Source organism: Triturus cristatus, chromosome 7, assembly GCF_964204655.1.
Source record: "Triturus cristatus chromosome 7, aTriCri1.1, whole genome shotgun sequence".
NCBI lineage: Eukaryota > Metazoa > Chordata > Amphibia > Caudata > Salamandridae > Triturus > Triturus cristatus.
In genome coordinates this window covers 1,320,734,997-1,320,750,462 of record NC_140590.1, presented here as the reverse complement: position 1 = coordinate 1,320,750,462, position 15,466 = coordinate 1,320,734,997, and the positions used below count along the sequence as shown (strand labels likewise).

Genomic DNA, 15,466 nt, shown 5'->3' with positions numbered 1-15,466 from the left:
TACTCAGTACAGCCATTTTCGTCTAGCGTTAGATCTTTTTTCATAGAGGTCTTGATAAAATTCACTAAATGTCCGTAGTATTTGTGTGTGTCTTGTGTGTGTGAGATATTTTGTGAGTCTGTGATTGATGAGATGGTATGCTGTCTCGGTTTGTGTTTTAGGTAAGAGGCCAGGAGCTTCCCCGCTTTGTTAGCCTCGCATAGGTTTATTGCGTTAAATTTGTTTATCCACATACCAGCTCTCGCTCAAAATTCTGTTGAATTCATATTTCTTCTTTGTGAGTTCTGTAAGTGCACCTATGTTCTTTGAGTCTGAGATATGGATTGCCTCTAATCTTTGGATATCCTTCTCTAGTTGTAGCAACTGTGCCTTCGCATTTCTGTTCATCTTGGCTTTAATGTCCACAATTGTCCCCCTAATTGTGGCTTTTAATGCGTTCCACATGGTTTTAGGATCGGTGCCTGCAGTGTCATTAAAGCTAATATATTCCTTAATGGCCTCCTCTATTTTGAGTCTGTTGGTTTGGTCTGACAAGACATCAGTGTTAAATCTCCAGCTACGTGGGTGGTGCTCATTGTGCGGCCCACACAACAGTAGACTAATGCAGGAGTGGTCTGAGATAGTTCTCGTGGCTATGTCCGTGTGTTCTATTAAGTGGGTGTGTGTTCCTGTGGTCAGAATGTAATCTACCCTGCGGTATGAATTGTGTGGGTTGGAGTAAAATGTGTAGTCTCTTGTGTCCGGGTGTTGTAACCGCCATGTGTCTTTAAGATTAAGTATGTTGTGTGTGCTTGGGGGGAGTGAGTGGCACTGAGACTGTCCAAAGTGTAGTCTAGCGCCAAATTGAAGTCACCTGCCATTACTGTTAGGTCGTTTTGTGGGAGTGCCTCCAACCTTTTAGAGATGCCCGCCCAGAATTCGGAGTCATCAGCGTTTGGTCCGTATATGTTGAGTACATGGATGTTTTCTTCCCCCCTTTTCAAATGCGTCAACCGTATTCTCCCCTCATCGTCGCTATATTGGTCTTCTATATTTATTTTGGAGTTCCTATTTATCAGAGTGATCACACCCAGTTTCTTCCCTACAGCTGGAGAGCAGGCCATCTGTCCAACCCATCTCGCCCTAATCCGTTCTGCATCGTCAAGGGATAATCTGGTCTCCTGCAGGAGGAAGATATCTGCTTTAGTTTTAGCTAGGTAATCTAGTATTTTTTTCCTTTTAACTGGGTGGTTGAGCCCTTTAACATTTAGGGAGACTATCTGTAGGTTGGACATTAGTGTTTTCGTATTGTCTATTGCCATTTTGTTATGCTAGGTATTGGTTGTTTGACCAAGTCCTTTTCCCCTTTCTGATCGGTATTGTCTCCCTCCCTTCGAGACCTCGGGTGTGTGATACCGGTGACGTCCTCCATTGGTCCCTCTTCGTTGACCCCTCCCAAGGTCTGATGTCGTTCCCTTCCTTGAATGTAAAAGTGTAGGTGGAAATGTTTAAAAAGGATAGCGTGGAGTGGGTAGAAAATGAAACATGAGTGCCTCCCGTACAGTACTAACATTACTAACAACATTACTAACGTTACACTAAAAACACTAAAAATCCCCCCAAAACCCCTCCCCTCCATCTCTCTCCCCCCCCCCCCCCCCCCCCCCCCCTGTGTTCCTGCACATAGAATTTTGGACGTGCGACAGCAAAGATCCGGCTCCGCCGTCCCCTGGATCACTATGGTTTTGTAAGAGAGAGCATCTTTTTTTTTTTTTTTTTTAACATATTTGTATTGACATTTTCAGATTTTATCTACTGTACAGTATACCTATCCATCCATCAATTATGCCGTATAGCACAGTATGCGGTATCACATTTCGTCTGCAAAGACTGAAGGAAAATTGGCAAGGAAAGGAAACAATAAAAATACAAAAACAATGTGTGTACCCTATGAGCTCTGATAGAAAATATGTCACTTGAACTGGGGTGTAACACAGGTAAAAACTAGGGGATGTGCATGGAAGTTCACGTCCAGGCCTCTCAAACTAATGCTCGAACAGTCGTGTGGGTGTGGCGCCCCAATGAATTGCGAGTGAATCGACTCTTAGGCCCGACCGGCCATTGTGACAGTATGCGCTATGGTGCTACTTTGTATGCGACCATATCCCCAACATGTGAAGGGGTTGGGTGGTCAGGATTTAAGACTGCGTATGCAGGGCTGGTAGTGCAGGTGTGTCGCCTTTAGGGTCTTCGCCAGGGGTTAATTGCTTGAATCTATATAACATGGCCCATTCCATTGATATGGGGTGCTTTCCAGTCCCTCTCACCTCCTCCTCCCGTAATGTTTCCTCCTCCGCAGCCGCCCATTTGTGTGTAGCTCCCACCCAAGCCGCCAATGGGGAATCGGTGGGGGAGCGCCAGTGCATAGCAATGCTCCGTTTGGCTAATAACACAGCGAGGGAGAGAAAGCGGGTCTGCACCTTGTGTTTGTGTGTGCGGAAGATACCTAGGGCGCTGGCTTCCCATGCGGTCATGCACGTGATCCCTGTGAGGTCCCCTAGAACATTGTGGATGTGCTGCCAAAAGACTCGGATGACGGAGCAACTCCAGAACATGTGTTGGAAATCTGCATCCTGCGCGCGGCATCTGGGGCAAAGGAACTGCGTGTCGGGGTAGAATCGTTGGAGGCGTGCTGGTGTTTAATACGCTCTATGGAGTATGTAATATTGAATGTTTTTAAAGCGTGTGTTTCTAGATGCCTTCTTGGGGTACTCCAGGGCCCTCTCCCACTCCTTCTCGTGAAATGCGCGCCCAATTTCAGCCTCCCATGTAGCCCGCAGGGTCTCTAGTGGTTTATTGGTCAGCTCTCGTATGGCCTTATAGAGCCATGTAGTTAGATGACGACCCGCCCCCATGTGTAAAATCGCGTGGAGAACTGGATGTGTGTGCGGATCCCCCCTCGAGAGGTCTTGGTACGGCCGGTAACTATCCAGTAGTTGGCAGTGAAGCAGGAATTGCCCTGGGGGAAGATTGTAGTCGTCCATAAGATTTCGGAATGGTCTAAGCTGTCCGTCCTCAAAAAGGGACTCCATCTCAGGGATGCCACAAGATGTCCACGTAATAAGCATGTTGTTTGTGTAATAGTGTTCCCGCTTGGGCCCTCCGATCAGAGGGAGTAAAGGGGAATACAGGGGTGTTCCTATGGACATGCGGTGAATTCTTTGCATGCACCTTCGTGCCACTGCCACCTGAAGGGGGTATGTACGTTTCGGTTCGGTGCCAGGGAACAGTAGGCGACGGATCTCCGGAGCAGGTACCCGCTCCGTTATGGTATGCATTTCCCCAGTGTACCTGTCGGCCGTCCACGGGATAGCCACTGTAGTTTTGCCGCCAAAAAGTAGGCCTCGAATGAGGGAGCGCCCAGGCCACCCTGTGTGGTGGGTAATTGTAATTTTTTCAGTGCTATTCTGTGTCTGGTAGAGCCCCAGATTAACGCGCTGAGGAGGGAGTCCAAGTCCCGAAAAAAGGTTCTAGGTGGGATCACTGGCAGATTGGTAAAATAGTATAATAATTGTGGGACCATTATCATTTTGGCTAAAGCCACTCGTCCTATGGGGGCCAACGGGAGGCTCCTCCAGAATCCGACTGCAGCTCTAATGCCCGCCAATGCCCTGCTATGGTTACCCTCGAAAATATCGGTTGAGGAATGATAGACGGATCCCGAGGTACCGAGGTGCATCCGCGCTCCAAGGCACTCGCTGAGCACCCAGCCTAACCTCCTGAGGGGGTAGGCCCCGATGCAACGGGTATACCGTGGATTTATCCCAATTCACCCGTAGTCCAGAGGCCGCTGCGAATTCTGTCAATGTCTCCCAAAGGGGAGTCAAGTCCTCCGTGATGTCTCGCATGTATATTAACAGGCCGTCAGCGTACAAAGAGACACTGTGCACGGTGCCAGCTATAGGAATGCCCCAGTGTACTCCCGCCTGACGAAGCCGTATGGCTTGGGGTTCGACTGCCAGGGCAAAAAGTAAGGGGGACAGTGGACATCCCTGTCGCGTGCCCCTCTGGATCGCGAACTCCGCCGAGATGTAGCGGCCCAGGCGCACCCGTGAGGTCAGTTTAGTATACAAAAGTTGTGTATATGCGAGGAGGGTGGGGCCAATGTCCGCTCGCTGCAGGACTGCGAAAAGATACTGCCCTGTGAGGGAATCAAATGCCTTCACAAGATCTAGGATGAGACGGGCCGACCGGGGGTAAATCCCCTTCACCTGATCTTGGATGTGGAAAATGCGGCGTATGTTCTGGGATGTGCGTCTGCCGGGAATAAATCCACACTGGTCCGGATGGACCAGGGGACATATGATTTGTATGTATCTATCGGCTAGTATCTTCCTGAGGAGTTTGCAGTCAGGGGATAGTAGCGATATGGGGCGATAGGAGGCCATTTGCTGCGGATCCCGATGTGACTTTAAGAAAGTCACGAGTACTGACTCTCTCATAGATCTCGGTAGCTCTCCCTTCTCGAGCGCAGTCGCAAGCATCTCCACAATTCGAGGGATTAGTTGTACTGTAAAGGTCGTGTAATATTCTAGCGGGAACCCATCTAATCCCGGTGCCTTATTGCGGGCTAGGGCATGTAAAGCGTGGGTCACATCCGCCGCTGTTATCGTCCTTTCCAGAGCCTCCTTATCTGTCCTTGAGATTTTAAGTATTGTCAGGGGATCGAGGAAGCGATCCACTACGGCTTGTAGAGTTGAGGCTGGGTCATTACATATCCCCGCGTAGTAGCCGTAAAAAGCCCCGAGAATCTCGGCCTGGGAGCGCACCAATACACCCCGGGAGTCCAGGATTTCTGTGATGGGTTTGCTATCCGTGTCCTGCCTGGCCAGCCATGCCAAGAGCGTGCCGGTTTTGTCCCTCTCTTTATGCATCCGTGTAGCGTATGCTCTAAAATTGTACCGACGGAGATCCGCGCATGCGGCCTGGTCAGCTGTTTTTGCTTCGGCTAAGCGCTGCGTCTCTCCCTCGGATGTGGTATCCCGCTTAGTGATAGCAGCGAGGTGCTGCTCCGCCTTGGTAAGCGCTTGTTCCAACAAGCGCTTAACTCCAGTTATTTGTTTTATACATTCTCCCCGGGCCACTACCTTAAACGTGTCCCATTCCACTAAAGCGGAGGACGCTGTACCAGCATTGTGTGTAAAATAGTCTTGGATACTACGCTCCTGCTCATGCCGGAAGACGTGGTCTGAGAGACAATCCTGTGGCAAGCGCCAGGCAGGGACGGGGGTGTGTGGGGGCTGCCAGTAGAGTCTGAGAATGTGGGCATTGTGATCAGAAATGACCCTGCCTATGTAGTCTGTGTGGGTAAATTTGGGCAGTATAGCTGCTGAGCATAAGAATCGGTCAAGACGGACGCGTAGATTATGCGGGATGGAATGGAAGGAGTACAATCGGGACTGGGGGTGGCGCATTCGCCACGCGTCGGTAAGTGTCCAGTGTGAGAGCCAGGCCCGAAATCTGTCAGTTTGCTTGTAGGCCGGAGAGTGCACCGGAGGGGGGTGCGAGCGGTCTAGGTGTAGGTCGAGCGTGCAATTATATTCTCCTCCCAGGATCCAGGGAATTGAAGCAAAAGGGGCTAGGACCCCGGTGAGGTGATCCCAGAAATTGTCTTGTTCTACATTGGGGGCGTAAATGCTACCTAGAAGTACTGCCTGCCCGTCTAAGAGGCCCTCCAGTAGCGCGTATCTGCAGTCTTTATCTACCACCCTCCGGAGTTCCTGGAAGGGGGTTCCCGGACGCACCCAGATCAGTGCCCCCCGTGCGTACGCAGAATAAGTCGTGGCGCATATGGTACCCCGTCATTTTGACTGAAGCTTCCCCACCTCCTTTGTAATGAGATGTCTCCTGTAGAAAAGCTATCTGGGCATTGTGACGCTTTGCATACGAGTATACAGCATATCGCTTGCGCAGAGTGTGCAGCCCCCTAACCTTAAGGGTGAGGATGGTAACATCAGTATGTGGTGTATGCATTACCATGTCTCCGTCTCTGCGCGCGATAAGCGGGGCCTGCGCCTGTTGGGGTGTATTAAGCACGGCGATCTAGCTGAATGAGGGTGCCTGTACACCACGACGTTGCTTGGTCATGTGTGGTGAGCATCTGGATCTGTCATTCCATGCTGGGGGTTGGGACATAGCTGAATCGGGAAAACCAACCATACAGTTGGGGACGGGAAACATTCCTAATGCCAAGGACCCATCACCAGAAGCGGTGCGTCCAAACCTGCGTTCCCCATTAAGGGGAGTGCAACAATTTATGATGGGGGCGGCGGTGTGGGTATGCAGGGCTAAGTGCAAATCGGGCCTTAGTAGGATCAATGGGCGTTGCTCATAACGTGTTGGATATTGGCAAGGGTGTCTATAGTCGGTGTGTGGAGTGGGAGTATAATGATCTCCATTCCGGTCTCGGCAATCCCATCTCACTTCACATGAGTTCTTGATTGTTTATCGAGGATGAGGTCTGCCGTCTGAGGAGTGACTAGGGGAGGCGTCAAAGAGTCTTCCCCCGACATTGTTCCATCGCTTTCGTTCTCTCCCTCAGAGGAAAAGATATGTGGAGGTCGGTCTATGTCGTCCGTCTGGGGGGACGCCTGCAGATCGATCACTTCTTGCAGGGCCTCCCTCCGTTCTTTCACAATCTGTTCCAGATCAGGAGAGTCCTGGGTACGTAATCGGGACCCACCACTCGTACCACCACGTGGGTGCCTCTGGGTACGCCTCCTGGGTCGCGACAGCTTAGGGGTCGGATCTCTTGTGGTTTCTGCCCTGGACTGTCGTGCACAATGCTGGTCCGCCCAATCCTGTGCTTCCGCGGCGGCAGCGAAAAAGGCAGTGGAGCCGTTATGGATTACCCTGAGGCGAGCCGGAAAGAGCAAGGAGTATTGGATATTGTTCTCACGAAGTCGACGTTTATCGTTCAGAAATGAAGACCGTTGTTGTTGCACTGCTCTCGCATAGTCAGGGAACACCATGATCCGCTGGTTGTCAACCTGCAGGGTGCCCGCCACTCGTGCCGTGTGCAGCACCGTGTCTCTGTCCCGAAAGTGCTGGAACTTTGCCAACATCGCCCTTGGGGGTGCCCCTGGGGGAGGTTTGCGGGCCGGGACCCTGTGGGCACGTTCCATGGAAAAGAATGCAGAGCGGTCCTTTTCTGGAGTGAAGGATTTCTCCCACGTTTCCAGGTATTGCAGGGGGTTCGTGCCTTCAATTCCTTCCGGCAAACCCAGTACGCGGATGTTACAGCGTCTCGAACGTCCTTCTAAGTTGTCTGTACGTTCCTCCATGATGGTGAGGCGGTGTAGGACCTCTTGCAGCGTCTTCTGGTGCGTCGCGATTGTTGGTTGCAGGTCCCCTATCATCTTCTCTCCGCCTTTCACTCTGTCCGCCAGTTTGCGATGATCGTCGCGGATAAGGCTGATGTCCGTTGCCAGTGTCCCGAGCCGCTCTTCCATAGAGACTCTGGAGAGCTCGATAGCAGCAAGTACCTGATCCAGCTTGGCGGAGATTGACGGATCGGCCTGTGGTGCTTTTGCGTTCCCCCATGTCCGAGTCTTAGGCATATTTTCTGGGGCTGTCTCGGGAACCGCTGTTTGTTGGGTCCCTCTAGGTTTCCCCATTGCTGCCGCCGGGGTAATGCAGTGAGCCATGACCGTCTGCCAGGAATGTGGGACAATTCACCCCCGAAGAGACGGGGGGGGGCCACTCCTTCGATGGTCTTGTCGCCACCAGAGACTGGCGCCCCCCCCCCAGGTGCTTCTGTGCCCCTCTGTAGAGTGTCCCAGGGCCAAGGGGCTCTCTGTTGCGTGCCCCTCCTTTTCAAACAGCGGGGGGGGAGCTGTCTTCCGCGGCGGCCGGGGTCATGCCACCATGCTAGAATCAAGTCACCGCCCAATCCCGTGCCGCTCCTCTGGAGGGGTCCCCACGGGTCTGAAGATAGGGGAGTGCAGCCTATCCCACCTTCGCTGGTATAGTTCTCCCCCAGCCTCTTGCTCCCAGCTCCGTCAGCACAGCAGCGAGTCGGGCGCCATCTTGAGGTCAGGCGCCCCGACTATGGAACGGAACGAACTAGGGCCCACTACCAGCCGCACACTCACCGCTACCATCGCGGTTGCTGGGCGTCGCACAGGAGAGGCGCCATCCCCGACCAGCACTGCAGCGCTTCGTTAATCCCGGAGCCTGTCTCCGGTGCAGGGCCCGTGCCAACCCCAAGATGGCCGCTCTCCGTCTTCGTGCCGACCCAAGTCCGGCAATGGGTGCGCGCTCGGGGATCGGAAGGAGCTCCTCCACCGTCAACTCCTGGGCCGACTCTGTAGTCACTGCAGGTATGCTCCGTGAGGGGGGGTCACGGGAGGCGCCAGCATCCAGGTCCTCGTGTGATCCTTCTAGCTCGGACCTCAGAGGCCGCCCGCCGCCATCTTGCGGCCAAGAGCCCCGGTCTGGCGCCGCCGCCGCTGCTTGTCACCCCTGATATGCACCGGGTCACCTCATCTATGGCTTCCAGACCCGTTCCGGCGTCTGAGACTGCGCTCGTGGGTATGAGCAACGCTTGGTAGCAGGCTATCTTCGGGCCCGATCGCGGAGCCCTAGCAAGCCACAATCGCCATGTTAGCCTGCTTGGCCACGCCCCTCTCGTAAGACAGAGCATCTTTATAGTTACATCTTCCAGCCTAGTTATTTCTGCTTATCTTGTCTAGCATAATAAAGTCTTCTAATGATCCATACCGGCATATGTCCATGATTACTACATTCAAACGTATACATTTCTGTTAGTCATAAAAAGGATATTAGTGTTTATAATGTTCTTATCTATTTCTTCCTTGTTTCAGCAGTTGTTTCAGGATTCTTTATTGAGGTAGGTTGGGCCGTTTGGCCATTCGAGGTAGATAATGCTAGGATAGAGTCTTGTATGAGGTAGATAGTGTGTCCAGTTTCTAAAGGTAGCAGTAAGTCCAAGGTTGAAGAGGCTGATCGCCTAGCCATTATTTGGGATTTCGTACACTCCTTCATTCTTAGGTCAGGCGAGGCTCTTCTCTGGATTGTTTCCCAGAGAGTTCCATTTCTTCCTGTGTGGGACCTTGTAGGTATCTAGTCAGTTCTTTAGGGTCTTCAAATACGTACGTTCTTCCTTTATCGGTGATTCTGAACTTTGAAGGGCCTGTGAATGAGAAAATGATGTTCTCCTTTCTTAGCTTGTCACGCTGTGCCAGAAAACCTTTCCTTAAGTCCACTGTGTTTGGAGTAGGCCTGGGTGAGGATTATTTTTGGGCCATTCCACTGTATGTTATGGTTCTTCCTGGCCACTGCGAAAATGGCTTATGTGTGTTGTAATCGGAGAGGTTTGCATAAAATGGGCCGTGGGGTAGTTTCATTTGAGGTTTTGAAGGCTGGTACTCTGTATGCCTTGTCTAGCTCCAAGGGAAGGTCAAACTTAATGTTGGTTATTTTTGGGATCATGTCTTGTATGAAAGTGATGCAAGACCCGCTTTTCTCCTCCTCTCCTTCGGCGACCCCTAGTATTCTAATGTGCCCCCATCTGTTCTGGTCGTCTAATTCTGCTGTTTGTCTGCGAAGTACTGCTGCTGTTTTGGATAACTCTAGGAGAGTTTTGTTTGATTTTTGACCACCATCCTCTATATCGCTCACCCTCTGCTCTACCTCCGTTAGTCTGTTATTCGCCGCATGGATGCCGGCTCTGGCTGCAGCCAGTTCCAGCTGTATAGCATCCGTCGTTTGTTTAGTCGATTTTGCTAGGTCGTGTACATCCGCCAGTTTTTTCAGGATCATGTCCAGCGTGGTATTGATGTCATTCTTTTGTTTGATAGGGGAGTCGAGAGGTTCGCTCTTGTTCTTTTTTTTGTCTGCTGCGTGATTCTTCCTTCGGTGCCAACCATTTCTAGTATCCTTCCTCTCTTTTGTTGCTAGCTGATCCTTCCTCTCGTATTCGGCTCTATGGTTAGTTTCTTGCCCCCTAAACTTGACACAAATTTTTAGGCGAATCTTGTTGCCTCTTGTCCTCCAGTCTTAGTATGGGATCGCTGTGCTGAGGACGCGGAACTGTTGTTGTTTTCTGCACTTGCAGACTGAGCTTGTACTTACAGCCCCCTTTGTTTACTGGGTAAACAGCCTGAGCCGCGTGCGTTGGTTGTCTCCCTTGTTGTTTGTATATGGGTGGGCGGGTATTAATCTGCACTACTAGCTTATATCTTGATCGGGAGGTCTGAATGATTGTATACAAGGGGCTGTGCGGTTTGTTGGTGTGGGTGGAGGGGTTTGATTTTGCCCACTTGCCTTCTTGTTAGCTTTCATCTGGCTTTATCGCTTGATTACCTCTGTTAGGCACCCCACTGAGTTATGGATTTCGTATTCGTATGTGAGGTTCCTGTGTTTGATCGTCCCCTTCTCTTATGTGTTGGAAACACGTAGGTCGGCCACCCGAAACGATAGGTCCTGTTTTGCCAGTTTCTTTTTTTTTCTTTTTTTTGCTGCACCATGTGCCTCTGTGCCATGTGCGCGTAGGGTTTTGTAGACTTTACTCTCTCCTAATTATGCTTGCCTGCTACTGGTATACTTCGTTTGCTGTATCTCTGTGCCCGGTCAAGCTGTATCTTGTAATTGCCAATCTCTCTAATCGGGTAGAAAGAGAATACTCGTTTTGGAGCTGCCAAAATTTATCGCTGTGCTGCGCTGCGGGTTCTTCCTTTATGTTGCGCTTTTTTACTGCCTGTAGTGGCTGCAATGGCGGCTCGCACTGATGAATACTTTCGTTTTGTGCTCGTGGCAAATTTATGGAGTTTGCAATTGTCGGTAGCTACCGTACTTGTGATATCGGCGCGTTTCTTCCAAAAGTTAAACAGGTGTGCCACCTCTGTTGCGGTCTTCCTATTGACTCTTTAAACCTTAAGCAAGATCTTTGCACCCTTAGTTGTTTACCTGATATTCAAACCTAAGATGGCGGCCCCCATCGGTGGTTTCGTTTTCGTTATAAATGAACGGGTTTTCCTGCTATTGTTACTGATGCCTCGGTGCTCGCCACGGGAGGTCTACAGCACTGACCTTACGTTGGCTCTCTGTTGGTCCTCCGTTGTTCGTTTGTTGGTTTTTTGGGCACCTTCAGCAGCAGATCTCGCAGCGGCGGAGGGTCTCCCTCGCGGGCACCATCTTGGTTTTCTACCGCTTGCTCTGGGAGACCTTCTCCGTATTTTCACGCTTTCACTGTTGTGGCTGAGCTCGCATATCGCGTCACCTTCTCCTTTGATATCTCCGCTATCTTTTGGTGTGCTCTTTTCTTTAGTCTGATTAGCTCTCGCGTGTTCTGTATGTTGCTCGCTTCCAAGTTCAGCGGAGCGCTGGATTCAGGCATCTAAACCCATTGCCGTCCAAGCCACTTGCCGTGCAAGCTACCTTGTCCACAATGTCTAAGGCGTTCGCATACAGTGTCCATAATGGAATTGATTGAGGCCTCACTCGGTCCGCAGCTGCTAGAGAAGGGCACAACAGCATCAGTTTGTGTACTGATTGAGCAAGTTATTACATTGGTTTGTGTTGGCTCCACTACTAAATCAACCGCGGCACTGTCGGGGGCGTTTACAGAGCCCTGGATCCATGCGCTAATAGCAGTGCGGGGAGGGATTACGCGGGGCGGTTGTTTCCTTTTAGAGACAATTGGTTTGGTTGGCTTCCTTTTTCGTATTGCACCTGTTGATGTAATTATAGGAAGGGCAACACCATCTGAAGTGCCATTACAAGGTGTCGCCAATACCTCCCCATTATTACAGTCATTAAATCTTATTAGTGGCTGGGTACTGGGCGTTGCGGTCTGTGTGTTAAGGGCTGTTGAATTATCATCATTGTCGCCTAGAACTTCCCCAACAGCGAGGCTGCATGGTGGCGCTGCCAGACCCAATGACATGCGCCTCTCAGTTCTATTTCGTTTACGACTATGTTGACTGCTTTCTCCAACATATTATCAATGCTTGTCGTAGTCCGTGGGTTTAGGCTTGTTCCTCCATTATGCTCTCCCATGCTTATGAGCTTATCAGTACTTGTAATAGTGACAAGTACAATAGATTTTAACTCACCTTGATGTATTTGGGGATGCACTTAAACGAGAGATGTCCCAGCCCGGCCTTTCCTGGGTTCTGATGGGCGCAGACAGGCCCACCCGGGCTTTGCCCGGGCGCGTCCCAGGCACGCCCACGTGCGTCCCGCGATGCGGGAGCCCTGCATTGTTTTTAAGCACCTCCTGGCGCTTTGCGGCGTGTGTGGGCGGCGTTGGCGCCGCTGGGAATGCTGGGGCTTGTAGACCCGGCCGATGACCTCCACTCACGTCCAGAACCGGGACTGTGGACTGCCCAGTTGACTCTCCTGGCTGGTGGCTGGCAGGAATGCGGAGATTTGCTCAGAAAGTAGCACAGGTAGTAGCACCAAGTGAAAAGGACTCCCACTTTCACAACCAGCATTGGCATAGCCAATAGGTCTCGCCTTTGGGACCTTATACGTGTTTAGCCATGCAACAGTTGATGTTGTTGCACCAAGGATATTGTGCTGGATAACCAAACACATAAAGTCTCAAAGGCGGGACCTATTGGCTATGCCAATGCTTGTTAGTCTGTTGTCATGCTTTCCCCTATAGTGAAGGAAATGAAAGTACTTTGTGACAGTGGAAAGTATACATTTCTAGGCCATGCGTGTCTATATTTCACCTTTCATGCGGTTCAGGTGACCTGCTTTTGCTCAATGTGATTCTTTCTTGTACAGTTGTTCCTTCTTAAATTTGTGATTTTATAGCTAAGATTTTTTCCTGCTTGACCGCTTCCTTATATTAATTCCAGGGCATCTGATAATTCTACGGATCACTCCAAAGTCACCTATAATCAGGAACCTTACCAAGTGCAAAGAAAAAGTACATGAAAACCTAAAGGAAACTTGTTCGAACCAGACTCCCAACCAGCCCCCTTCACTGCCCACTTACTCAGTGCCTCCAGAATCCTAGCAGTCCTTTGGACAAATCTAGGAGAGTTTCTGTGGCCACACAAGACCCCGCCCCAGAGAAAAAATATTAAGAATGCAAGCAATACATCTTTGGTCACCCAGGTCTCCTATACCCACCCTAGCTTCAAAGCACTCCTGGCAGAATAGCCCCGAAAATATAACATTGTCTACGTTTCTCTGAGGAAAGTTGAAATTCTATTAAGGTTACTGAGCAATGATTAGTCTGTACTTACTTTTCTTTGTTTTTAGCAGTCACCATCTCACCATCACATAGCAACAACTACAACTCCAGAGTCTACAGCCTCATGGCAAAAATAGACTATCATAACAATCAACCAGGGTTTCAGGTCGACAAAGTCAATTACACCTTCTCTCTCCACCACTTTCTTTGTGTCAAAGCCACAAAGCCTTTTCATGTTCCCTATCCATTGTCCTGCTTCTTTTCCATACATGGCAAGAAAACCATATCAATTTAACCTCTGTCAATATCAAAGAATCCTAACCTGCAAAATAATGTTATTACATAACATCGGTAGCGAAGCTTTCAAAGCACAAAACGTGGTTAGTAACATTTCCAGAATAGACATCATAGTCAATCGCCATCCATCATTTTATCATAGGCTGCGAAATAGGACAGCAGCCCTCATTATAACATGGAGTGTGATAATCCTAACTTCGCTGTCTTTAGAAGAAGTTTAACTTTCCCTCATGATAGCTAAGAAATTTTAGATTGTGTGATGACTGAGTGAGAAGTATGCTGTACATATTCATGTCCTGTAATATTTTGAAGATCAGCATTTTAAATATGGAATCTGAGTACCTCTCTGCGGATCTCAACTTGGAGTGAAACCTATCGAAGCTATTGCCTCTCTAACCAAGTGCTAATGAAACACACAGTTTCCTTAAGATTCACTGAAGGCAAAGTTGTAAAATAGTGGGAGCCAAATTGTGCATCCCTTAGAAAGTGTTTACTCTTCATATTCAACCAAAACATTACATGCATCACAGTTTTGACCCCTAGCGTTTATTGGCTACAAGGTCTTGGTCAGGGCATATAAATAATAGCAGCCTACACATTATGAAAAAACCCATAACCTTAATACCATCACTTAAAAAGAGTTATGAACCAAATGAGAAAATCGTACCTCTGTCCGATATAAAAATTGATTGATAAATCCTGCTAATAAACTAAACCATTCATCAGATGCATTTTGCAACACGTTATATATACTATAATGAGCGACAATATCAATCAATCCTAAATCCCCAGTGTTTGCTGAAACTGTACCTATGTAGTTAATTGAAAATTAGCTTAAAGAATTCCAGAATTTGAAGGTATCTGAAACAAGTTGAAAATTGAACTGTCGGAAAGTATTTCAGCTTTTATATTAAAAAAAATTAATGGGAGGAGCAGATAACTATTTTATCTCAAAAGAATCTGAGGGAACCACTGTGTTTCATTAGCATTTGTGTACCCTGCTGCCTAGGATTACCAGTTTGCCCTATTCTTTATACTGCCTCTAACCTAGTGGGCATAGAAGTACTTGTGCCTGCCTCCTGCATCACCACTTACATGTGTGTGAATGTATGGGAAGAGGCTGTTGAAAAGGGTTGACTTGAGGAAGTAAGCAATTACTAACACTTTCTGGACATCAACTCGCTAGTGATATTTTCATAAGTCGTCTAACCACACAAAAACCTTGGGTTTACTTGGAAACTAGGATAGGAGACCTCCAGCCCAATCCAAATCGCCTGTATAAGTTCCTACTCTGCTTCCCTAAGATCCCCCAAGAAGCTGTGTAGCACAGTTTGTTGTTACCGCTGCTTTGCCAATCCATAACTAAGCGTCTCTCCTCTCAGCCCTGTCTTCAGAGCATCCCAAACCACAGCACTAGAGGTAGATCCTCTATTTACATCCAAACATTGCATAGCCCACGTTTAGTCCAAAAATGTACTGTCCAGTAGGAGCTTCCTATTGAAAGTAAAAGCCCTGCCCAGCTTTGCTTGACTAATCCTATACATATCCAAAAGCAAGGGCTGTGATCCTAGGCCACACCTGTATTTTTGCCCCCACAATAAGCGACCTAGAGGTGAAAACATAATCGAGCCTAACTAATTTGTGGTGAGGATGTGAATAGAAGGTATATCCGGGGTCAGGTTAGTTGAGAGATGACCATGCATCTACCAATCCATGATCACTTATAATCTGCCGTAGCGCTTTAAAGACTAGGTTTTCAACCCTCATATCTATCATAGTATGCATCCCAGGTCTTACCTTCTAAGTGAATGTTAAAATCTCCACATAATATCGGCGGGGTGTCCCACAGAGCCAGTTCTACATTTAACCCCTCTATTATTACTGCTTCGTCCATATTTGAGCCATAGACTGTGCATATTACCAACTTGGTACCCCCTACTAAACATTCAGCGATGGCCC

The 15,466-nt window shown here is 49.2% G+C and overlaps 1 protein-coding gene across 6 annotated transcripts in view; it reads left to right on the top strand.

Moving 5' to 3' along the window:
- Positions 1–15,466, top strand: part of RALGAPB (Ral GTPase activating protein non-catalytic subunit beta) — a 2,310,294-nt gene that overhangs the window by 281,212 nt on the left and 2,013,616 nt on the right. The gene's annotated exons all lie outside the window — the stretch shown is intronic.